The sequence below is a fragment of the Hyperolius riggenbachi genome, chromosome 12 (genome assembly GCF_040937935.1).
Source record: "Hyperolius riggenbachi isolate aHypRig1 chromosome 12, aHypRig1.pri, whole genome shotgun sequence".
NCBI lineage: Eukaryota > Metazoa > Chordata > Amphibia > Anura > Hyperoliidae > Hyperolius > Hyperolius riggenbachi.
Window position 1 is genome coordinate 161,223,142 of NC_090657.1, and position 26,583 is coordinate 161,249,724.

The following is a 26,583-nucleotide window of genomic DNA, read 5'->3' on the forward strand; positions in this document are numbered from 1 at the left end:
CTGCTGCCGCTCAAATCCTCAGCGGTGCTAAATACTTTTCCCACTCCGAGTCATCGCAACTCTAAGAAAGATGTAATTTGGGGTCTGGCGATCGCCGGAACCTCAAATTACCCTAAACCCCCCGCACACTATAATATTACAGCACGTAGTTTCACCGCTGAGCGGCGTGCACCAACAAACAACCTGCTGCAAGGAATATTCTCCTAAAAGTGGGTATTCTGAACAACTTCCTGCACTCTACTATACAGTATGTTGTTATGGTTCCTCTGTAATAGCAGACGTGGTTTAATAAGCTCAGGTCAGGTTTTCTGAATCTCTCATGTTCTCCAGCTGTGAATAATATTGATCAATCAGCCCTTCCTGTCAGCGAAGTGTCAGTCCTGTAAATTATTTTAGACAGACTGCAGTGAATGAGAGGCGGATCTGTTAACCGTAGAAACCAGTCACTGTGCTGACTTGTATTTTCTCTCCTCCTTTGCAGGAAGTAGTATTTTTGCATGAAGTATTGATCCTGCGTGCTATTAGGGGCCCTGGGCCGTGACAGGGATGCTGATGACACAGGGGCTGCGGGCACGTTGTTATCCAAGATAATTAACTTACTGCAAACTGCATCAACTACACAAAACCGGTTTGGAATATTTGCTCTACATACATTTGCAGACTTCAGTAAACGGGATCTGCCATCAGCAAAGCAGCCTCTCTGGTAAAGGGAAGATTTTTCAGTGCGTTGGGGGCTCTTTTGAAAATATGAACAGATATTTTATCAGTGATCAGTTAAAATGCGCCCATACAATATTTTCCTCTGATGCAGGATTGTAAGTAATCGCATGGTAATTATCGATTGCTCCCATAAATGGACTGATTAGGGCACTTTCTCTCCTCACATATGGTTGTAAAATCCAACATTCCAAGTGGCAAAATTCTGTATTCCATAGAATCATTAAGGGCTGGGGCACACCGAGCGGGTTTTCAGGCGTTTTTGCATCCGCTTGCGGCTGCGGATACGCTTGGTTAATGTATTTCAATGGGGTGGTTCACACCAGAGCGGGAGGCATTTTGCTGAAACGCATACTCCCGGGGTGAGGCATTTTTTGGATTGCGGAGGCGTTTCTGCCTCCAATGTAAAGTATAGGAAAAATGCAAACCGCTCTGAAAAACGGCAGTTCAGAGTGGTTTTGCAGGCGTTTTTGTTACAGAAGCTGTTCAGTAACGGTTTTACTGTAACAATATATAGTAGTAGTAGTGCAGACAAGCACAACCCCATATATTGATCAAGCGGATGTGCCCAGGCAAACTCAGTCACCACCTGAGTATAGGAATAGAACAAAAGGAACAGCCGGCACCATCCAGTATGCTCTTTTAGTTTTATTGACAGACTGTCATAAAATAGCAACGTTTCGGAGCGATGTCGTGCTCCTTTATCAAGCCCTGACAGTCTCAGGGCTGTCAGGGCTTGATAAAGGAGCACGACATCGCTCCGAAACGTTGCTATTTTATGACAGTCTGTCAATAAAACTAAAAGAGCATACTGGATGGTGCCGGCTGTTCCTTTTGTTCTACTGTAACAATATATGAAATCTACTACACCAAAAACGCTCTCCAAAACCGCAAAATGCTAGCTGAAACGCTACAGAAAAATAAGAAAAAACGTTTCAAAATCTGCTAGCATTTTGCGGATCTGCTAGCGGGTTTTGTTGTGCACAGGGCCTAAGTGTTGATATTCTCCACATACTGTGAGGTTTTTTTGTACAATTCGATTGTAAAAATCTAACCAAATTATCTAATCTCTGGAAAATATTGTACTGTTAATGGGCATTTAAATAGTATCTGTCCACCTCTGCACATTCTTCATACAGGCTCACTTTGTCTTTCATTGTTACCTATACTATTCAGATTGCACCAAAATAGCTCCAGGGGAGTAGATATGTCTATGCAAGTTAATGAGAAATGAATGGGCGGAGAAAATTCCTCTGGTCCTGAAGTGGTTAAAGGAAGTGTCCTTGTTACTAAATATATTTTGCGATTTTTAATCTGCAGTCACTTAAAGTGGACCTGAACTCTTGCACAGGACACTGGAAAAATGGAGAGAAATGCACCGTATGTTTTTAGAGAGAAGAGCCTGTCTAATTCCCCTCATCTCCAAGTGTAATTTGATCTCTCAGCTGTGTCAGCACAGAAATTCAGCAGCCCTCTGCAGACACAGCTAATATGTAATACAGGATGTTAACCCTTTGTCTCCTTCCTTGAAAGCAGGAAGTAGACACACTGTAGATTTATTGCAGGATTTGTATCAGCTGTAACAAAGACATTTTTTCTTTAAGGCTAGTTTCACACCAGGACGTTGCGTTTTAGGGGACGTTATGGTCGCATAACGTGCCCCTAACGCAACGCCTGGTGCTCTCTAAGGTGGACGTCAGAGTGAGCCGCGTTGTGCAGCTCACTCTGGCGTCCGTGATGCGCATGCGGCATCACGTGGTCCCGCCGGCCAATCGCTGCACAGAGCGGCCGCTCCAAGAAGTAAACACTGCACGTCACTGAGTGCAGTGAATATTAATTAGCCATGTGCCGGGCCGCTCTCCGCTCCTCCCCAACGTTACTGAGCATGTGCAAGCAGAAATTACTGCATGCAGAACGTTGTCTGGTGGCGCAGCGTTACTATGTAACGCAACGTGGGCACTGTGAACAGCCCATTGATTTTTCATTGCTGTGCGGTGGGGTGCGTTACAGGCTGCTCTAACGTGCGCCTGGAACGTCCCACTGTGAAACCAGCCTAAAGGTTATTATGCTGTTGCTTATCTTTTAGAGCAGAGAGGAAGTTCTGAGTTCAGGTCCGCTTTAAAGGGCACCTGAAGTGAGAGGGATAGGGCCGCAGCTGTATTTATTTCCTTTTAAATCATGCACATTGCCTGGCACTCATGCTGATCCTCTGCCTCTAATACTTAGAGACATAGACCTGGAACAAGCATGCAGATCAGGTGACTGAAGTGTGACTGGATTAGCTGCATGCTGGTTTCGGGTGTGTGGTTCAGACACTACTGCAGTGTTCTCCCAAGAATGTTTTATTCAGCTTGTTGGCATCAAAAAGTAGCCAGGGATGGGGCATAACTGGGGGAATGCAGGACAGGCACAACTCTGCTTACAGCATAGGAAGAGGATGAGGAGGGGAGCCAATGACAGCCGAGTGCTGACCAAAATTAGCTGGGTAGAGCACCCGGCTAAAAGAGCCTGGGGAGAACACTGTACTGATGTAAGAAAGATCAGCAGGACTCTCAGGCAATTGGCGTTGCTTGAAAGAATATAAATATGGTAGCCGCCATATTCTTCTCACCTCAGGAGTCTTTTAAGAATTTCCAAAAGTGTCGGTAAACTTCAGCTGCTCCTCATTGCGACTTCTGCAACCATGCTGTGTTTATGGCACTGTTATGGGACCGCCAACAAATGTCCACATTGCTGAAGGAGTATCGAGTCTCACAGACCATGTGGTACTTCCACGCTATACGACTGATTCACAGCACTTTTCTCATTAAATATCTCTTAGTGGGTGCAGCAGCCAAAACGGCTTTTACAGCGTAATGTAGTATTTTACAGCATAATGATAATAATAGAGATGAAATTCGAAAAATTAAAAATATTGTGCAAAAGTTCATTATATTAGCAATTCGAGTTAAGGGATCCTTAAGCTTAGAAAAAAAATCAGTGTTACTCACCTGGGGCTTCTACCAGACCCCTGCAGCTGTCCCGTGCCCTCACAGTCACTCACGGATCCTCCCGTCCCCTGCCGCCAGCCACTTTCATTTTCAGCTGACAGGCTTACTGTGTCTGCGCAGGCCTGGCCACGCGTCTCCTTCTACGCGTTCCCGTCCGCAATAGCGCCCTGCGCAGGACGCTATTGCGGACGGGAACGAGTAGAAAGAGACACACAGTCAGGCCTGTCGGCAAAGTGAAAGTAGCTGGCGCCAGGGGACAGGAAGATCTGTCAGGGCACGGGACAGATGCAGGGGGCTGATAGAAGCCCCAGGTGAGTAACACTGATTTTTTTTTTTTTTTGTATGCTGAAGGGCTCGTTCACATTGCGTTCCGCTTGCATTAGAGTTCGCGTTGGGGGTTTTTGTCACAATTTTTTTTTATTCCCGGCGCTTGGGTTGATGTTCCGTTTTTTGTGAAAAGCGCTTTTCTAGGCGCTTTTACCGAGCGTTTTTTTAATTCACTACCTGACGCAAGTCAGGAAGTGAACTCTTTGACCCAGAGAAGAATAAATACTACGTATTTATTCTTTAAAACACGAACACAATCGCCCCACAAAGCGATTTTGTGAGCGTTTAGCGCTCTTCCTGTACCTTCCATTGAGGTGCAACACACTGATATGAACCTTCTCATAGAGATTCATTGCACAAGCGTTTTAGGGGCGATATTGAAAATTGCTTGCGCTCGAATTAAAAGGGCAAAAACGCCCCTAGTGTGAACTGAAGCGATTTGTAAAATAAAAAAAAAAAATTTAAAAAAAGAGTGAATACTCACCTAAGGAGAGGGAAGGCTCTGGGTCCTATAGAGCCTTCCCTCTCCTCTCCCGGCCCCCACTTTCCACCTCAGACTCCTCCGTTTGTTCAAATCTCCCACCATAGTAGGCCCCGTACTACACATGCGCGAGAGAGCGTGCTAGCGCGTGCGCAGTACGGAGTGGCCCGTCTTTGGGAGCACTCAGGCTCTCAGAGTTTCGGGCAGCGGCAGAGAGCAGTCTCCGACTGATCGGTCAGAGACTGCCAATGGGGGAACCAGCGCTGGAAGACGGGACCAGGAGAGGTACGGGAAGGCTCTATAAAACCAACAGCCTTCCCTCTCCTTAGTAGAGATGTGGCAAACGGTTCCCGAACCGTTCGCCGGCGAACATCTCTAAATCCATGGGCCTCTTACTACTTCCGGGTTGCAATGACCCGGAGTAGTACGCCTGCGCTGCCCGGCGGAGCGCGTCCTAGATCGCGCTCCTGTTGCCGGGCACTCTCTGCGCATGTGCGTGATGTCATGAGTGACGTCACGCTCATGCGCAGAGAGTGCCCGGCAACAGGAGCGCGATCTAGGACGCGCTCCGCCGGGCAGCGCAGGCGTACTACTCCGGGTCATTGCGACCCGGAAGTAGTAAGAGGCCCAGAGAGGTTCGCCAGGCGAACTGTTCAGCCCATCACTACTCCTTAGGTGAGATTTTTTTTTTTTTTTTTTTTTTTTTTTTTTTATATATATTCGCTTCAGACTCCTTTTTAAAGGTGAAACTAATAAATGAAATAGACTCATGACATGCAAAGCCAGATATTTCAAGCCTTTATTTGTTATCATTTTGATGATTATGGCTTACAGCTTATGAGAACCCCAAAATCAAAATCTCAGCCCATTAGAATATTGTGAAAAGGTTCAATATTGTAAGATCAAAGTGTCAGACTCTAATCAATCACCTGCAAAGGGTTCCTATTTCATACATTAGTTTCACCTTTTAAGTTGAATTGCTGAAATAAATGGACTTTTGTACGATATTCTAATTTTCCGAGTTTCACCTGTGACTGGGGAAAGTTTTGTGAATTAGCCCCCATGTTAGAATCCAGCACTAATGCAGCAAACGGCGGATAGTGCACAGCGGATTTTTCAGATCATTCAGATTTTATTGCAGGAAAACAGAGAATCTGATAGGCCCAATCGATCCTGAATGATCACATTATTGATTATTTCCTTAAAGAAATAAGCTTTCCGCTTGTCAGATCTTTTTGCTAAATAAGATCATAAGTGGTGGAGATATGATCACAAGTTAGATTCTTTAGTCGTGTGGACATATCAAATATGATCTTTTATTTCAATCTGAATGATCTTATAGAAGATATGATCGATTGCTAAAAATTGTACCATTAAAGGTGGCCACACACCATACAATTTTTTAAATATCTGTTCAATTCAAGAATTGCAATCAATTTTTCTGACTGATTATAACATTTCAAAAATATGACCAATGTGCCACACACGTGTTCAATTTTTCCCAATTATAATAAAAATGATTGGAAACTCTTAAGAACATTGCTAGGGTGTGTATATTAATAAACTGACAATCTAACACACACCATACAATCTTAAGAAAATTTCCAGCATTCCGGATCGATAAAAATCGGAAAAAAAACCAAAACAGGAAATGCGGATTTTTAAGTCAAATATATAAAAAAAAAGTTTTCAATTTTTGGGGGAGATCCGATCAAATTTATTGAATTGCTGAAAAATCTGATCATTTTATTGTATCGTGTGTGGCCACCTTTAGGGTCACCTTTAGCGTTCATGCTACTACTGGTGGTCTGCACTCTCCTGTGCAAACGCCAACTTTCTCCTAGCCAGTGGTAGCCGTTACTTGGCTATTGAGCATCTCTTGGTGGGGTGGTGGCAGGGGTGTGGCCACCCCCAGACAGCCAATCAGTACCCTTATTCCAGAGCAGGTTAAAGCTGTTATACTTAGTAAGTTACAGTATCTCCCAGCACTTTTTGCTCCTGGCTTTATGTATGTAATATGGGGATTACTTTGGAGACAGAGCTTTTATTTTTAATACAGGTTTGTGTTAAGAGCTTGAAAATGTCATAGTTTTCATTCTGTAAAACTGTGGAGGTAAATAGGACATCCATTCAGGTCACAGTGATGAAATACCAAGTATCATCTGTGTATGAGGCTGTACAGAGGAGAGCACATCTCTATGCAGTAATAGTGTTCACAAAGCACTTTGTCTCGCAGCTTTCCCACAGCCTGCCATGTGCTCAGAGCTGCATGCAGCAGAGACTACTCTGCAACTTCAGTGACGCCCATTCACATTGCGCTGCTCTTGCTGTCTATCAGGCTAAAGCCATGCACAATTACCTCCGTGCTACTACACAAGCGTGAGCTGTACAGTGCGCCTGCACAGTGTAGTTGCAGTCATACACAAAGGGGAGCGTGGCAGTGGACAATCCTCAACTTTAATCTCAAATTTGTTTAGAGGGTCCCAGTGCAGGATCCGAGGGCGGTAGGGAGACCGGGAAAGCCTCTGGACCATACAGACACTTCTCCCTAGTATCAAACCTTTTTTTTAAGGTCACAGGCACTCTTTAGATTTGCAGGAAAGTTGTAAAGATTAACATCTTATTAGCTATCTCTAGTACTGGGTCAGTTTACAACCATTGTATGCAACAATTATAAATTGACAGCAGGCTCACTCTTTCTAAAATTATTTGGGCTTTAAATTATTATCACAGTGTCTTTTGATCTGATGGACGGTTGTGCCTTATGACTAAGGGGAATTTCGCTGCTCTGAACTTAGGTGAAAACGTTTGACTAAATCTGTCACTCATCCTTTTATAAACAGACCCATAATGAAGATTTTGGTTGGAATCCCACTGTGAGAACAGTGATGAGCATAGACCAGTATGGCATCTATTGTATTTGTTGGGTGACAACTGTTTCTTTTACTACTGCCAGTCATTTATCAAGAAGGCTAAAACCACAAATGGGCAGAGTTGCTCCATATTTTGGCACAGTGTGCAGCAAGGGGGAGAAGCAGCAGTCAGTTAGTCAAACTGCCTAGCTCCAGCCAATCAGTGTCTCTTGCCTTGATTAAGTAAAACTTGCCCAGTGGCTCAGAAGATGGGCAAAACATTAAGGATTGGTTCAGACGGGCAGGAACCATTAACTGACTGGGCACACACAACACAGGCTACATATCCATGTGGGTGGTTGTGGTCAGGGAGGGTGAGAAGGGGTGATAATCAATCGCGGGGTTCCCGTGGGATTTTAATCCATGTGATGTGATGAGTGGTTGCCACCAACTAATGGTTCTGCTCAGTTGATATGGGGGTGTGTCTTCCACATTATCACCTCCACCCACTAAACACTGCGCACGCAAGCGCCTCCAACAGGCAGTGAATACATTGCTTTGTGCTGCCAGTGTGAACCACGACTGAAGTAGACTGTTGTAGCAGAAGTGTAGGAGTTGCCTCTGCTGTTTTTCTCTTTAATTAGCTATTAAATTCCAGGGAACACACGTGCTGGAAACATGCGTGTTTTGCTGCAGACAGCAAAATGCACACAGCTGTACTGCTCATTGAAGTCAATAGACCCACTCAGGAAACACACGTCATTAGCGTTCATTTGCCTTTGCATTTTTTTCTTCCGCAATTTTTAAATTGTGCAACTTTGCTTTTTCACATGATGGAGGTGGGTGGAGGTGCAATGGATTTTGCCGCATCAGACAAATTACGTGCTGCTGCTGAAAACGCGATTGCAAATGTGAATGCACTACAACACAAACCTGGAAATTTCGGGGAAAACAGTATCCTAGAACCAGCATGCAGCTAGTGGAATCTGAATTCCAGGGGTGCATGCTTGTTTTATCGGAAATAAAGTCATACATTAGGCAAATCAGACAGAGCACTGATAACTTGTTCCAAAAAAATAGCTGCAATGGCTGTACCCATAATTGTAAAACAGGTGCACTTTAAGCTCAATGAATGCAACTTGCAAACCACCAATACTGATCCACATTAAAACCCTGCAATGTATTGTTAAACAGGATATGAGTTATAATCACTATGCACAATCGTCCTGCCTGGTGTACAACCCTCAAGGACAACCGATCTAATCGCCTGAACAGTTCTCAGAGCAGCGTGTGGATGCATCACATGCAGTAAGGATAAAATGAGTAATAAAGTTTTGTAGCTTTTATACAGTGCCTGGAGCCCCCCTTCCCCTTTATTACAATACACCCCATTTTAACAGTTTCCAGAATTGTAAACTGATTCCTAAGGATCTCTGACTGCTGCACCAACGCATCCTATCCAGTAATACACATGAGTCTCATCATAGGACCGCAAAACCACCACATTGTCAGTGGAGGCATCTCCAGAGAAGGCTTAAACATTTACTTTTCTTCCTTTAAATCACTCAAAACATCTTTGGAAGATGAAAACCGAAAGTATGAATTTAACATTCGGAAAATTAAGGATTTTACTGTCCAAAAGTGCCAAAGCTAAAATCCAGCAACATTTCCTGGGACCTATTGGCAGAGGCTGGGACCGTCCCTGAAAGCAGGGGACGCTGGGCAGTGTAACTGTAAAGGTCACGGCCTCCAGCCCTTGGGCACCTGCACTGCAGTCTGCTAGCAAGGTAAGTAGCACCGGTACGGTTAATACAACCAGGCAAGCAGACGCAACAAAGTAAACCACAAAGAGAAAATTAAAGGCAGTTCTTACCTCCGGGGTCCGCAGAAGATCCCTCTGCTGCAGAAGTGCCTCTCTCCGCACTACAGACAAAAGGCTGTGCCCTCTGTTCTCCTTCTATCTTCTAATGCTGAATGGCATTGCATGTGTCTGGCCTCTCCCACCCAGGCATCTGAAATGAAAGATAAATCAGGGAGACAGGTAGAGTGCAGGCCACACTCGCTAGTCTCTGTGTCATTCTGTCTCAGCACTTAGCACAAATCTGTCCCTTCTCTTTGTCTCCCCTCTCTCCCTCTCTCTGCTCACTCATTCCTTTGCATCTACTCTGAGCTTTAAATCTCCTGTAACAATGTGCAGTGACTTCCACTAGTGAAAATGATGATCACACTAAACAGAGGGCTATTATGAAGCCGGATTTAGGCATCTGACTAAAGCAGAGGTCACAGTTGTCTTTCCTGCCCAGTCAGCACTGCTGTAATGGAACGCTCAGCTGGTCAACTTACCTGCCTCATTGCACTGTCTCTCTCTCTCTACAGCGCTCCCCCCCCCCCCTCCGGTAACATTAAACACACGCACACAACTTCCAACTATGGGGATCAATAGCAATTTACTGGCTAACAGAGAATGGCTGTTTTAGTGTTAATGAATTTTTGCTGCTTTGGTTACGGCGTTTATAATGAACCTCTTACAGATGACTGTAGCGTGCGGACCACATTTATTTCATCTCGGGCCTTTTACATTATGTGATTAAAGGGACACTGTGTTTAATATGCATATATGCATACATTTTTGGGACTGCTTGTTGTTCCAGTTAATTTTAACTTATGACCTATATGGTTCTGTGCTGGAGACAGTCCATATTGATCCGATCATTTCACATACACACGCCAGGCTGTGGGGAGAGATCTCACTTAGCAACTCTCCTTGTAATATAATGCAGGTAGAACCAGGCTTCAGATCTCTGATTATTATTATTTAGTATTTATATAACGCTGACATCTTCTGCAGCGCTGTACAGTGTATATATTGTCTTGTCACTAACTGTCCCTCAGAGGGACTCACAATCTAATCCCTACCATAGTCATATGTCTGTGTATGTATTGTGTAGTGTAAGTATCATAGTCCAGGACCAATTTTTTAGGGAGAAGCCCAGTTAACTTATCCATATATTTTTGGGGTGTGAGAGGAAACCAGAGTGCCCGGAGGAAACCCACACAGGCACAGGGAGAACATACACACTTTTTTTTTTTTAACCAGGGACCCAGTGCTGCCAGGCAAGAGTGCTAACCACTACACCACCATGCTGCCCTGGTAGTCTTTATAGGTTTTGAGCTGGGCATTGTTCACATGTATTGCATTAAAGGACACCTGAAGTGAGAGGGATATGGAGGTGAAGTGTCTGACTGAAGTGTGACTGTATTAGCTGCATGCTGGTTCCAGGTGTGTGATTCAGACGCTGCTGCTGCCAAAGAGATCAGATGGACAGCCAAGCAATCTGCATTGTTTAAAGGGAAATAAATATTGTAGTCTTCATATACTTTTTCTTCAGGTTCCCTTTCAATGTGTGTATTTTCATACTGTGTTCCCTGTCCTGCATTATACTGCAATGGTCAAATGCAATGCATCAAGTCCTAATGCTTTCCTATCCTTTTTATAGTCTGTTGCAGTCCGCTGTAGAAAACTCTGACGGGTTTCTGGATAGCATTCGTCAAAAGAATGGAACATAACCATTACAGACTAGCAGCAAATCCTGCTACACTCTGTAGCAGCAGATCACATCCGTACAATACAGAGACAGAACCCTGTCTAATAGGCATACATCTAATTTAGGCATGACATTAAATAACAAAATTCATAACAATACCCGTAAATGACCATTTAGGCGCAACGTTAAATAACAAAACCGGTAAATAACAATTTAATTGCGGTATTACATTATCGGTAAATTTACAGACAGTCTACAACCTGACTATAACCTAACCTCTCCCTACTCTCACACAGAACTCTCCCCTGGTGGAGCCTAACCCTAAGACCCCCCTGGTGGTGCCTAACCCTAAGACCCCCCCTGGTGGTGCCTAACCCTAAGATCCCCCTGGTGGTCCTTAACCCTAAGATCCCCCCTAGCGGTGCCTAACCCTAAGACCCCCCTGGTGGGGCCTAACCCTAAGATCCCCCCTAGCGGTGCCTAACCCTAAGACTCCCCCTAGTGGTGCCTAACCCTAAGAACCCCCTAGTGGTGCCTAACCTCAAGACCCCCTAATCCCCGCTAACAATAATATGATCAATAACAAATTTAATCGCAGCAGCCCACTAAATAGTGTAACTTGTGTTGTGTGTGCTTTCTACAATAGATGCGCATAAAAAGGCCCATGCTAAAGCAAGTACACCTTTAACATTTTCATATTGCATATGCTGTGTGCTGCATTAAAATGCATCTTGACCCAGTGTGAAAGGCCTCTAAAAATATATCTCCTGGCAAAAACGCAAATCAGAAAGTACTGATGTGTATCATATAAATAAATCTATAATATTCTAAGCAATCCAGCAACAAAAAAGGTATAGTCAGCCTAACTCAGCGGTTTCTGCTTATCTAATCTGCAAGTGTCTGCAGAGTGACTTAAGGTGGCCATACATCAGGTGACTTCACGGCCGATCGATCATCCTATTCAAATATTATAATCAAATTGGATGAAAATCGGTGCTGCCAAGTGCATGCCCGACCAACAATGCAACCAATTTCGGTCTGAAAATTGGTCGCATTCTGGATCGCGCATGTTGCAAGATGTTGCTCGATTGGGTGTGCGGCGGTAATGACGTGCAATTTCCCGATGAGTGTGACGAAACCCTTGATGCTGTACCCCGTGCCCTGTGTTAAAGTATACATTACCTCTCCGTGGCCTCCGCTTGTCCCCCGCTAGCTTCCATCTTGCATGCATGCACGCCCCGCATGGTTTCCTAGTAAGGGCCACGCGTATGACGTCTCACATGCGCGCCCCTACTAGGAAACCACGTGGGGCGCGCGCGTGTATGCCGAGACGGAATCCCGGAAGCCAGCTGGGGGACAAGTATAGGCCGCTGAGAGGTAATGTATACATTTACGGGCACAGTGACGGGACATCGGCGCAGAAGGCCGATTGCAGAGAGATTTTATGCTGAAATTGCTAAAGGGGGAAGAGGCGCCCGGAGCAGATAAAATATGTTAAAAACAAATAAAATGAAAAAAGTGAAGTGGCTTACCTTGATGAAGACAAATTCATGTATTGATAGAATTTTATTGCACTGGCAACGCGTTTCGTTGGTGCATACCCACTTCCTCAGGCCAAATAGCAGTGCCTAATAGTGCTTGTAGCCACAAATAAGGCGCCTTATTTGTGGCTACAAACACTATTAGGCACTGCTATTTTGGCCTGAGGAAGTGGGTATACACCCACGAAACGCGTTGCCAGTGCATTGAAATTCTATTCATTGAGGTAAGCCACCTCACTTTTTTCATTTTATTTGTTTTTAACATATTTTATCTGCTCCGGGCACCTCTTCCCCCTTTACCTTGTGCCTTCACCCTCCTTTTGGAGGGGGATCAACCCTCTTTGACCAATTTAGGTCATTTGAGGTTTACTTTTTATCAAGAGTGCGACCATCACCAGCTCCGTCTGGTCACCCGAGTGGAGTCGGGGTTATACATCTCCACCTGCTTCTAGTGCTCGGTTGCCCTTCTGCAACCCACCTTTGTGAGTATAATACATTCGCATATTTTACATACTTCTGGTACTGTGACATACTGCACCATTTGGGCTCCTGTTGTCTCTGTGTTTTCTTTCTGCAGGGTGCAATTTTTATTATTCCTACTTTTTGTCCTTATGCTGAAATTGATCGGGTATCGACCTGTGGTGTATGGGCAGCTGACAGGTCTCTCACTTATCAGATTCGATAAGAGAGAGATTTGTCTCTTGGTCGAATCTGTCTATACGTCGCTAGATACATGGGCACTTTTATAGGTGTCAGCTCCCAGAGCACAGACGTTCAGGCTGGGAGAGGGAAGGGGGGCTAGCAATGCAAATGAGGAAGCAGGAAGCCAGATCTCCCTGTAATGTGCCACTGAAGAAGCTGCCAGAATACACAGAGACACAGCTTCCAGGAATAGATAACCTGCGCTGCTTTCTTTAAATGCAATACTTGAGCTAATCAGGAAGTAGAGTGCGCTACACAAAAGAGCAGATGTTGCATGGATTGCAAGAGGTGAGTATGCGTTTCTTGCACGCTGCTGTCATTTCTGGAGGGGGATCGCTGAAGGGGAGCCCAAAGTGAGGAAGGGGGAGTTGGCCTCCCACCCTGCCGCTGTGTGTGCCTGCAGCTCCCCCCTCATAACCCTGGGGTACCTATAACTGGCTACCTATACTGGGGGCACCTATAACTGCCTAATCTGTACTGGGGACACCTATAGCTGGCTATCTATACTGGGGGCACCTATAACTGGCTACCTACACTGGGGGCACCTATAACTGGCTACCTATACTGGGGGCACCTGTAGCTGGCTATCTATGCTGTGTGCACCTATAACTGGCTACCTATACTGGGGACACCTATAACTGGCTATCTATATTGGGGACACCTATAGCTGGCTACCTATACTGGGGGCATCAATAACTGGCAGAACCTATAGCTGGCTACCTATACTGGGGGCACCTATAGCTGGCTACCTACACTGGGGGCACCTATAACTGGCTACCTACACTGGGGGCACCTAAAACTAGCTATCTGTACTGGGGGCACCTTTAACTGGCTACCTATTCTGGGGGCACATATGGCTGGCTACCTATACTGGTAGAACTTATAGCTGGCTACCTATACTGGAGGCACCTATTGCTGGCTATCTATACTGGGAGCACCGATAACTGGCTAACTATACTGGGGCACCTGTAGCTGGCTACCTATACTGGGAGCACCTATACCTGGCTATCTATACTGGGGACACCTATACCTGCCTACCTATACTGTAAAGTTTGTTTGTTTACTTTTATATTATCCTGCCTTTCTAGTTTCTGCTTGTTTTTTTTGTTTTGTTTTGTTTTTTGTTTTTTGTTTTTTTTGGGGGGGGGGGGGGGGGGCAGAGATTTCTAGTCTTCTTATTTCCTATCTATTTAAAGAGAACCCGAGGTGGGTTTGAAGAATGTTATCTGCATACAGAGGCTGGATCTGCCTATACAGCCCAGCCTCTGTTGCTATCCCCCTAAGGTCCCCCTGCACTCTGCAATCCCTCATAAATCACAGCCACGCTGCTGACAAACAGCTTGTCAGAGCTGGCTGTGTTTATCTCTATAGTGTCAGTCTGCTGCTCTCCCCGCCTCCTGCAGAACTCCAGTCCCCGCCTGCATCCCTTCCCTCCCTGCTGATTGGAGGGAAGGGGCAGGGACCGGAGCTCTGCAGGAGGCGGGGGAGCAGCCGAGACTGACACTACAGATGTAAACACAGCCTCACAGCACGGCTGTGATTTATGTCTGATTGCAGAGTGCAGGGGGACCTTAGTGGGGTTTGGGATAGCAACAGAGGCTGGGCTGTATAGGCAGATCCAGCCTCTGTATGCAGATAATATTCTTCAAACACACCTCGGGTTCTCTTTAATCACAATTTTAATCTACAAGTGTTGTGAGAGCAAATTCTCTTCTTACAAAATAAGAAGACTTTTGCAGTAGTTTTGCATGAATTTCTAAAATTGGCTTACTGGTAGAAAAGTGCAAAACTAGTGCTAATCTGTCGTAGGAATAAGAAGTGGTTAATATCACTTATAAAACGCATACAAGGCTGCCACACTGGGGGGTGCACTGTCAGCTTGTACTGTATGCAGTGTTTTTCCCCACATGGCTGAATTAAAGTTCTCTTTCTCAGCTGTCAGTATAGCTGCTGTCTGGGTTTTATAAGGGGGAGTTGTGATATTTTTTATGAAAGCAGGAGTATCTGGACTGACTGACATCATTCAGTCCATCCTACCCTAAGAAGGGCTCTGACTGCTGCTTTTTTCCAATTAAAAAAGTAATCTTTTCCTGTGTTAATGCTGCCTCAGTACGTCTTACCTCACTCAGAGGATTATTTCACAGACTGCACCAATTCTAAGAATCCTTCTTAAGTAGCTCCTCCAGTTTTAGAACAGTTTAAATGACAACTGTAGTGAGAGGTATGTAGAGGCTGCCATATTTATTTCCTTTTAAAGGAAAACTGTAACGAGAGGGATATGGAGGTTGCCATATGTATTTCCTTTTAAAGGAAAACTGTAACGAGAGGGATATGGAGGTTGCCATATGTATTTCCTTTTAAAGGAAAACTGTAACGAGAGGGATATGGAGGTTGCCATATGCATTTCCTTTTAAACATTACCAGTTGTGTGGCTATGCTATCCTCTGCCTCTAATACGTTTAGCCATAGACCCTGAACAAGCATGCAGCAGATCTGGTGCTTCTGACATTATTGTCAGATCTAACAAGATTAGCTGCAGGCTTGTTTCTGTTGTGATTCAAACACTACTGCAGCTGAAGAGATCAGCAAGCCTGCCAGGCAACTGGTATTGTTTAAAAGGAAATAAATATGGCAGCCTCCATATCCCTTCAGTTGTCATTTAAGAAATACAAGTTGCCTGGCAGTCCTGCTAATCCTCCATCTCTAATACTTTTAGCTATAGGGAATTAGTACACTAAAGTAGAAAAATACACTCGGCTAGTTCTCTTGAGGGTCGGCTTATCGGAGGCACGGCCTGAAGGTCCTACAAAGGGAGCCGCACGGCGCTGTCTCTCCAAGGACATTGCACGTGAGCAAGCGCAGGTTTTGGCGTGAAACGGCTATAGTGCCGTCCTGTTCATCCCCTGGTCACCCTTCCCCGCTCACCAGACACCCTCCATCATCCAGGTTTGATGCATCTTTATACTATGTCAAGCTGTTGCATTTGTGGCTGTATATTGCATACTAAATAAAAGGTCTTAAAGAGACAGGTGCACAGTAATCTTTTTATGTGCTACTTTTAGCCATAGCCCCTGAACAAGCATGCAGCTGATCAGGTGTTTCTGACATTATTGTCAGATATAACAAGATTAGCTGCATGCTTGTTTCTGGTGTAATTATGACACTACTGCAGCCAAATAGATCAGCAGGGCTGCCAGGCAACTGGTATTGTTTTAAAGGAAATACATATGGAAGCCTCCACATACCTCTCGCTAAAGTTGTCCTTTAAGAAAGAAATTGCACCTTCTTAAAATGTCTGAGACAATTTTGTATGATTTCTAGAAACCTAAGAATTTTCTCTCTGACACTATTGATAAATCTGGCCCTCTGACCCTAGAATATTAAACCTTTTCACAATATTCTAATGGCCTGAGATTTGATTTTGAGGTGTTTTCATAAGCTGTAAGCCATAATTATCCAAATTTGAACAAATAAAGGCTTGAAATATCTTGCTTTGCATGTATGGAGTCTATTTTGTATATTAGTTTCACCTTTTAAGTTGAATTACCGACCTAAATGGACTTTTGCACGATATTCTAATTTTTCAAGTTTCACATTTATTTGCATTGAATATGAATGCAAGCCAGAATAATTAGCCTCTCAGTGGCCATTTCTAGTTTTGACCTGCGGGTTACCTTTAAGGCCCATACACACGTCGGATTTTTGCGAACGACCCGTCGTTTGAACGTTCCGTCGTTCGCACGTCAAATCCGACGTGTGTACAGACTATCGTTCGGGTGATAAGACTGATTTTCAGCGATCCGCCCAGTCTTATCACCCGAACGATAGTCTGTACACACGTCGGATTTGACGTGCGTACGACGGAACGTTCAAACGACGGGTCGTTCGCAAAAATCCGACGTGTGTATGGGCCTTTACCCTTCTTGTAGTTCTCAAACCCCTTATAAACTGGAGAGAGTTTTGTGCTTCACCTGTGTGCTTTTAATTATGCAGTCACTCTGTCTTTCCTTATAATTATGGATGAGAAAAAAGTCTTTCAGCTTGCAAAATTAAGCTACGTAGACATGCTTGACAGAAGTCACTTTAACAAATGATCATCAACTAACAACTGACTTCCACCAACGATGCTTCCTAAATGCCTTCCACGTATTGCAAACAGTACTGAACGATGTCTACCAACACGATCGTTCTAGACAACCGGAGGTGATGCGATTGTACTGCCGCATTACAGGAAGAGGCGTATCAGAAGTGTGCTTTCCATTGAGGGTTCCGGAAGCAAAAGAACAGAGAGTGGTTAGGCAGAGGCCGCCTACACAACTCTTGTTATCATAGCTGAAGATTTTGAGAAATAACAAAGAGTAAAAAGACATCAGTTTGTTAACTTTCAAAGCCCCATAAAGAAAAGGTCATTTGACCTGACGCCACGCTATGTAATTCTCAATCTCGCAGTTAGCGGAAAGGATCGTTCAGAATTTAACAACTTCTGTGACAACCAACTATCCAGCATGGCTATCACCTGAAAATACCTGACAAGTTAGATTGGTCAGCATGCTCAAAAATCATTGTTTATCTGTAACTTTTGAGGTCATTCAAATTTGTTATAATATTTTTACAATGTATTGCTCAACGAGTTTGTTAAAAATATTTTTTATCTGATGTGTGTATGGTGTGTACATAGCGTTACACTGAACTGAGACGCTAAAACTTCCGAGCCAAACAAAGCTTTTTTGTTTTGTGGACCAACTCCTTCTTGGTTGGTAGTATCTTACCCAAGTTATTTTATTGTAAAGGTAAAAAGAACAAATATTTTCATCAGTGATTTTTGAAATAAAATTACAGAGGAGAATATTTCTTCTGCTATTTGGACAGAGGGTTGTAGAGATGAAAATAAATACACCCTGTACCTAAATGAAAAGCAAAACCTACACAATGTTTCTTCAGAACAGAGGGAAGTGATCGTATAGGGGTTATAGTCTCTTTAAAGTGTACCTGTGCTTCATTTAAAGTGCACCCGAGCCAAAGCTTGGGAACAAAATCAGATACTTACCTTTAAGAGATGGAAGCTTCAGGATCCTATTGAGGCTACCCTTGCTATTCCTTGGTCCCCTATTGCTGAGCGCAGCCCTCCATAAGATTAGCGACAAGACATTGTCAATATCAGGGCCGCACAGCTCCTCTTCCTGTTTAAAGTGCGCACAATAGCCGACTGAGCCCATCTGTGCATGCACAGTAGTACAGAGCCGCGGTTGTTAGCCACCATTATTATTTAGTATTTATATAGTGCTGACATATTATGCAGCACTGTACAGAGTATATTGGCTTGTCACTTAACTGTCCCTCAGAGGGGCTCACGATCTAGTCCCTACCATGGTCTTATGCCTATGAATGTATTGTGTAGCGTATGTATGGAGAAGTAAAAGCTATTTTTTTAGGTGGAAGCCATTTAACTTATCTGTATGTTTCTGGGGTGTGGGAGGAAACTGGAGTACCCGGAGGAAACCCATGCAGATAACTTCCAAAGAGAGCATACAAATTCCTCGCAGGTGTTGACCTGGCTGGTATTCAAACCTGGGACCCAGCGCTGCAAGGCGAGTGCGCTAACCACTACACCATTGTGCCACCCCCATCAAATCTTACTAAATAAGCAAGTGGTTCATCAGCAGTGGGTAAAAACTGCCATGTTGCCTAGGGCACCGTTTCATCTTAATCCATTTCCGATCCAGATTCTTCCCTCCACTGGGGTACGGATGTGACTTTCTCTCTGGTTTGCTTTAATGCTTATTTAGGGGATAACTGGGTAGAATCCCCACCTTCTGAGACTAGGGGAAGGACAAAGCTAATTACATCGGTAACTAATTCCTAATAGAGTATTAATTATGGATTAACTAGCTGGGTAAGAGAGAATGAGGTTATGGCTTAACGAGGGGTAAATTGAATATGTTGCAAATTCTGTGCTTTTTATTATAATTATTATTTAACAAGCAGGTACATGCTTCTGCTGGCACACAGCACAGGAAGTCTGAGAGCTGATATAACGCACCCAGCAGAAGTAAAGCGTTATAAATAGTTAAACTATGTTTCATTCAAGATACTTATTTCATAAATTATCTCGTTTACTTATCAACTCATGATTTATCTCTCCTGATCGCTACATGTAAAAAACGCACCTGGAAAAAAGGGCGCCGGGGATTGCTGCTAGTAGAAAATTGGTAAAATAACCTCTGCGTCCGCTATGTAAATCCGCAATTTGCATATCCGCTTGTCTTGGTGCCTGCGATCTTATCGGGCACCTCCAGGAGCCCAAATTTATCGTCTTTGCCGTAAATTGTGCCGATTATAAAAGCCATGATTTGCGACAAAGAAGGTAAATTTGGGCGTCTAGAGGTGCCCGATAGCGGGATCCGAGGCATGCCAATGCCATGCGCCCAAATTTTGCCACAGATTGCAGCTTTTATAATAGTCGCCAATTGCGGTGCCATTTTTCTATAAGGGCGCCTGCTCCTTTTTTCCTGTTCCGTACCTGATCTATTTATCTCATGGGTTATCTTCCCTTATAATTGATTTGAAAGGAAAGTAAGGCTGAGCTTCCACAGGGGTGCCGCACATGTTTCCAAAATAGACATGGGCCATGCTGATGCGAATTCGCATCCAATTCCCTCCAGCTGTGCCATACATGGCTATGGGGATTTGTATGCGTTCTGCGGAAATCTGCAGCATACATCTTTTTTTTTTCTGCACAATTTGGATGGAGCCTATCAGTTTCAATAGGCTGTGTTTGTTAATCCGAAATCCTGTGCGGGTGTAGTGGAAACAGGCCTTAAATTGATAAAATTTAAGACAAATGATTTGTGAATCAACCCGTGTTTCACTGAATGACTACAGCAACTGGCTGTTGTAAGTAAGCCTTCCCTCTGATTGGCTCCCATTTGTTACGCAGCAGATTCTATTCTGAGCCTGGATCCTGGCATGAGTGTGCTAGGGAGCTCGGCTAGTGGGGGCTTGGTCATCCTGAAGCAGGTGCAAAATTTAACTATCCCCCCCGTCCTCTCCTCTCAATCTGTGTGCAATTTACGAAATGTAAATCTGCTATACGGACTCAGTTCTGAGTTCTGGGTCTAGCTTGGTGTGAAGTGACCTTGAGGGCCCTTTCACACTGGTTCAGTGCAGTATTTTTACCGCACCCCACCGCCAGACAATTAAAGTCTATATAGACATTCATACTTCTGTGGTACGGCGCGACACAACAGAAGTGATGTTTTCATAAAAAAAATTGGAAATTTCATCGGATTTCTCAATCAAAAACAAATAAAACGTTCAATTTTTCAGGACAACCGATCCTGTTTATCGAATTGGTGTAAAATTGGATCTTTTAATTGTATAGTGTGTGTTCACCTTAAACCTAAAATACATGCAGCTCTGGAAGCCCCTGCAGTGCACTCAGTTTGACAGCACCATAGGAATATCATTTCACTGCATTGTGATGTGAGATTGTCCGATGTGACGGAATGCAACGGACACAATGTGAAAGGACCATAAGGCTTCATTCACAGTGGTGCGCTGCAGTGCTTTGTAACGGCCATTTTGTCACCCAGCATACCACATTGTAGTGTACCACCTATGTGATGGTCACACTGCGGCGGGTGCATTGCGGTTGACGCATGGTAATGCATTGCATGCAAAACAGGAGCGTTAACGGGTACAGTGAAGCATATGTTTCATCGGCTGCATGCTTCACTGCACCTGGCGCAGCGCGCAGATAACACACGGCACTGCTTTGCTGATCCATTGTGTTGCATTCCAGTTGTTATAGCGAACACAATGGGAACTGTGAATGTAGCCTAAGAGATTCTGCCTGTAGGGCTTGGTCACAACAGGAATGTATGCGATCAGCTGTGTTGCATTGCTGTACAATTTCCTTGTTTTTCTTGTTCCGATCTTTGTTTTTGGAGGCACTAAAGGGAAACGTTTAGCAGTGCACCAGAATGCAGGACTTTTTCCAGCATACTGCAGCACCTCGGTGTGAAGGAACGCCATTAATAGCAATTTATTTTTTCTGTTGCAGCACATTTGTTGGGTTGGGAAATGCAGCACCTTTCACTTGATTTCATCATGTCCTTAGAATCTCTATGCACAGCAGTGTTTTAAATCATCCTTATCAGCTGTATTTTACTCCCCGGGGACACCCAAAGGCATTGCCTATAGGCTGCAGGGCCCAGCCCCTCATATCACTCTTTTCCACCCACTCTATGCTTCATGCCATAAAGAAGGATACACTTGGCCAGTTTTCACTTTTATAAGCCAATCTCTTGAATCTGACTAGTTAATGAAGAAGAAAAAGACCAAGGTGAAATTTTCTTTCTGCATTGCTTGTGTGCCTCCCTTCCCAAATCCCACCCGTCTCCCTCTAAGGCCACTTTCACACTACATCTGTTCTTGTATGCATCAGTAGTAACTACAATTCATGGGGCCCTCCCCGCAAAACTTTAATGGAGCCACCCTCAATGTTCACACCCCTTCCCTTGCCTACCCTTGGTGCCCTTCATGGCCCATGTCACAAGGGTAATAAAACAAGTGTGGCCATCATGATCTTTACACCCATAACATGTGCAGCCACAAAACACCTGATCTGAAGTATAGTCCCTGTATCGGAGGAAGGGAAGGTTAGTAGTTAGGCCCCCCCACACTTCCGGGCCCCACTGCGATCACAAGGGCTGCTCCCCTCTAATTACATCCCTGGTGCACATTCACAGAAATAGCATCGCACCGCAAAGGTAATGAAAAGTCACAACACATTTTTTCAATACAATGCGAAATAAAATGCGATGTGTAGTGTGCAGCATAGACATGCTTGCACCCAGGGCCAGATTTGTACTCTTTACCGACCAAGGCCACTGTCACCAGCCACTCCCCTTCAGTATAGGTAGCGAGATGACTCCTCCCCCTCCAGTATAGGTAGCAAGATGACTCCTCCCCCTTCCTTCCAGTATAGGTAGCCAGATTACCCCCTCCCCCTTCCCTCCAGTATAGGTAGCAAGATGACCCCTACCCCCTTCCCTTCAGTATAGGTAGCCAGATGATACCCTCCCCCCTTCCCTCTAGTATAGGTAGCCTGATGACCCCCCAGTATAGGTAGCCAGATGACCCCTCCACCCTTTCCCTCTAGTATAGGTAGCCAAATGACTCCCTTAATCCCTCCTTTCCCCTCCCCCTTTCAGTATAGGTAGACAGCTCGCTTTTACACCACAGCAGCTATCAGTGTCACTCATTTCCCTGCTCATTTCCAGTGCAGAACTTCCTCTTCCTTTCCTGTCTCCAATGCTGCCCAAGTCAATATCCACAATGCAAACGTGCACAGAGAGCAAGGTGGCTGCTGCACAGGCGGCTGGTAGCAGAGTACCGCGGTCAGGTGCTCGCCTGATCTCTCTTCGCAAATGCTACACCAGTTTAGCCTACTGCTTTGGTGCCCTTGCTCCTTTGGTGCCCTAGGCCATAGCTTAGGTGGCCATGGCCTAAATCCAGCCCAGCTTGTACTGCACCCCACACCATGCATGCAGGCTGTGACTTGTTGCACCGCAGTGCAAAACTACTGTATATACTCGTATATAAGTGTAGAAATGTAGGTCTGATTCACTTAATAAAAGTACAGGGGTCGACATATACACGAGTCACGGGCAACATTCAGCACACTGAGTAATGTGTGTACTAATGGTGACATCCCATTTGCAGCAATTTACCCTGTGGTAAGTGACACTTTGAGGAAAGGAAACGCCAAGAAAACACAGGTCTGAAAGTCCTGGTCACAGCAATCAACAAGGAAAGGGCAGGGGGAGGGGGGGGGGGGAATACTGGGCTGCGTAAAAGGGAGTGAATAATTGCAGCACTTGGGGGCCTGGAGGAGGTATTGGCTGCACTTAAGGGACATGAAGGGTTAATGGCTACAATACTGTATGCAGTGCAGTCATTAACCCCTCCTGAGCCCCAACTGCAGCCTTTACCTTTGCTGGGTAGACTTCTACTTGAGTCAATAAAAAAAAATCCATGTAATGGTGGCCACACATGGTACAATTTTTTCATACAATCTTACCATTTCTATGTAGTATAAGGGTAAATTAAGTGAATATACTGAAAGGACAATTAATGCAGTTCCCTTATATTACATAGAAATGGTAAGATTGTATGAAAAAATTGTACCATGTATGGCCACCATTAGAAGGGTTGAATATTGGAGTCGACTTACCGTAGATACGAGGTATTCGAGTATATATGGTACCAGTGTGAAAGTCCCCTTGAAATATAATTGCATCATGTTTCAGTGCAATTATATTGTCCATTGCAAATGCAGAGCTTCATTCATTTGCCAAAGATTAATGCCCCAACATGCCCACCTGATCGTAATTTAAATCGATTTTCACCTGAAATAGAAATTTGTTATCTAACCAGTGCGGCGGCAGATTGATGGCCCGTAGCATTGCTGTGTAGCAGGCAGTGCAACGCTACGGCTGGATAGATCTTCAATAGATTTCATGGTGAAATGTATTGAATATCTACTGGCAGTATGTGAATGGAATAGATTCCTCTCTGATCAGATTCCGATCACAGAGGGATCTATAGTTTAGGCATGTCAGATGGCCATCTACAGGTCAGAAAAGGATTAAGATGAAATGGGGCCCAGGGCAGGATAGCAGCTTTTGCACACGTGACTGATGGTCACCTGGCTTTTTCAGTAAAATTTAGTGGGGGCTAGCATCTGCCAGGCCCTTAGACTCTCTTTGGGCCCCAGGCAACTGCCTAGTTTGGCCTTGTGGATGATCCAGCTCTGCTGCAGGTGTATGGCCACAATTCCTCTCTCTCCCTTTCTATAACACACACGTTCCATTTTATTCATATAGTATGACCACCACATTTTTTGTCTTTTTCCTCACTGCTTGATAATAAAGTTATTTTTTCCCCTACACTCACTGCCGACTCAACTTCAGTAACATGCATTTTGGTACTTGCAATGCCATGTGCTATTTCACATGGCATTGCCACGAGACGCCTTTTCTAAGCACTAGTGAATTGAAACAGCTGTTGCTAATGCAATGCTACGGGGGATTTTTATACAATCACATCAGTGGCATAGCTAGAAATTATGGGGCCCCATAGCAAAATTTTTATGGGGCCCTCAGGACTAGGCACTTTTGAGCACTGCAATCTGCCCCCTGCAATTTACATTCTGTGCAATGTACACTGTGTATGGTCCATGGGCTAAGAGAGAAAGTCAGAGGGTGGAGAAACAATGGAAAGTTAATATTGAACACATCAGGTACAACCTGGGCCGACTGCTCCAGGGACCCATAGCAGTTGCTATGGCTGCTATCAGGGCTGTGGAGTCAGAGTCGGAGTCGAGGAGTCGGAGTTGGGGCAATTTTGGGCACCCGTAGTCGGAGTTGGAGTCGGAGTCGTGGTTTCAGAAACTGAGGAGTCGGAGTTGGTGTCGGAAGATTTTTGTACCGACTCCACAGCCCTGGCTGCTATGGCTATTGCTACGACCCTGAATCACATCCCTCCAGTGGGATCACACCCATAGCATTACATTAGCAAGAGCTTTTCAAATCGCTCAGAAAAGCGCTCCTAGTGGTTTCCAGGCCAAAGTCCATATTGTGTTTCCCACTTGCATGAAGCAATGCAGTGTCTTTACTATATGCTTTGCAAAGCTAGTTTTTGGTGTTTGCAAAAATCGTAGGAAAAGCGTTTGCATTATACCTATGCGCTGTGCGTTTTATAATGTGAACAAGCCTTTAATCAAGATAAAATCCTGCTTCTTTTTGTTGTTTTAAATTTTGCTTTATTTCATCCCTCAATTAAGACCATTGAGATAAGTAAAAGGGACAAGATTGATCGGAGCCATACGTAGTGACAGAACTGGCAAACGTCTTTATTAAGGTATCTGGAATCCACTATAGGGTTATATAAACGCTAAATTGTATATATTATCCCTGTACGGATGATAACAACTCTTTAAACCTCCCTTTTATGCTATAAAGGCATCGGCAGTCTCCCCCTGTATAATAGAGCTAATTGAGTCAATAATCCAATGGTTTTTGCTAATGACTAGGGAAAGTGGGATTGAATTCTTTGAATGGACAGTCTTCCTGAGCACTGATTAATATCACCGCTCCCCAGAGACGACAAGAACGCCTTAACGCATTTCTGCATTTACTGAATTGTGTACATCTCGGCGTGTGTGCAAATACGTTTATCTGTAAAAGGGACAGTATAAAAAAAAATTGGCGAGCCAGTCGTTTATGGCTTGAGTTCATCTATAAATATACGTTATCCAAAAAGGAGGAAATAGTGAATAAGCGTAGCCTGTAGTAATTACATCTTTTACACGGGTGCAATATGCCGGGTATCTCCAGCCACTGTGCAGAGCTCTGCTAAACAAGACACTGCGGACAATGGGGGAAAGTCAGCTGCATGCAGAGTGAAGTCATTCAGGTAAAAAAATGCTGCATGTCACAACAGCCAAAACAACTCAACCTTTCATCAGTTTGGAGTTATCAGACGAAACAGACTGCTGATTGGTTGCTCTTGGTTACTGCACTGTGCTTGTACTTTAGACAGGGGTTATGCCCATAGGAGGTGGATGTGTACCCCTGCCAATCACACAGTTTTCTGTCCCCCCTGCGCAGCGGCAGACACCTTACCATGAGGCAAGATGGGGAGCCAGCGAGTTCCTTCCTGGAGAACAGTTATCCCCCGAAACCAGAGATATGAACAGAAGTCACAATAGCCACAAACTGAAAAGGTACATCAGAATTCTCAAGCTTCTTATTGACCAGATTGAGTGAATATTAGCTTATGCCTACAGCTACCTTGTGCTTTCCAAATAACAGGAAGGTGTGTTATGCCATTGCAGTGTTACCACTCTGAAACATGGGACTTATTGTCAGAAAAGTAATAATTGCATTTATTTTATAATGTACATCAGACTGATCTATTTTGCCAGGTTATTTAACATTCGTTGGTAAAAATAAATAAAAAATGATATCCATTACTAGAAAATTACAGGGAATCTGTGCTGCAGCACCGCATCCCAATCTCATGCTTATTCCTGGGCAAGAAATGTGGTTCTTAGCCTAACTGCAAAGGCAGTCACTGCCCCAGAATCAGCATGAGTTATGTAGCCAGCTTCCACCAGATGCTTCTGATATTTAGTATTTTTCTTCACAGCTTCCATTTAATTCTAGAACATCTGTCCAGGCATGACACCTGCAAATGTGCAGCATGCAGGAAAGGTGTGACTTTGTGGCACGCTCAGTATAGAGAGGCAGCAGTGTGTTAGATTGCAAGCTGTCTGGGTACAGTGCTCTGCTTATAATCTACACCCCTTATATTGACAAGGCTGCATCATAAGTTGTGTTTTATAAAGACAAGAATAAAATG

The 26,583-nt window shown here is 44.4% G+C and overlaps 1 protein-coding gene and 1 long non-coding RNA gene across 39 annotated transcripts in view; one reads left to right on the forward strand and one right to left on the reverse strand.

Moving 5' to 3' along the window:
• Window positions 1–26,583, forward strand: part of GATA5 (GATA binding protein 5) — a 2,064,317-nt gene that overhangs the window by 1,522,701 nt on the left and 515,033 nt on the right. Inside the window, exon 22 of one of the 38 annotated variants that reach the window (XM_068262901.1) lies at window positions 25,830–25,945. The exons of the other annotated variants lie outside the window; for them this stretch is intronic. The gene's annotated coding sequence lies outside the window, so the exon portion shown is untranslated. The remainder of the gene's footprint in view (window positions 1–25,829; window positions 25,946–26,583) is intronic. 38 annotated transcript variants of the gene reach the window in all.
• The window catches only part of LOC137541565 (uncharacterized), an 89,793-nt gene that overhangs the window by 59,739 nt on the left and 3,471 nt on the right, over window positions 1–26,583 (reverse strand). Inside the window, exon 2 of the long non-coding RNA XR_011025215.1 lies at window positions 9,241–9,379. This is a non-coding gene — a long non-coding RNA (uncharacterized lncRNA). The remainder of the gene's footprint in view (window positions 1–9,240; window positions 9,380–26,583) is intronic.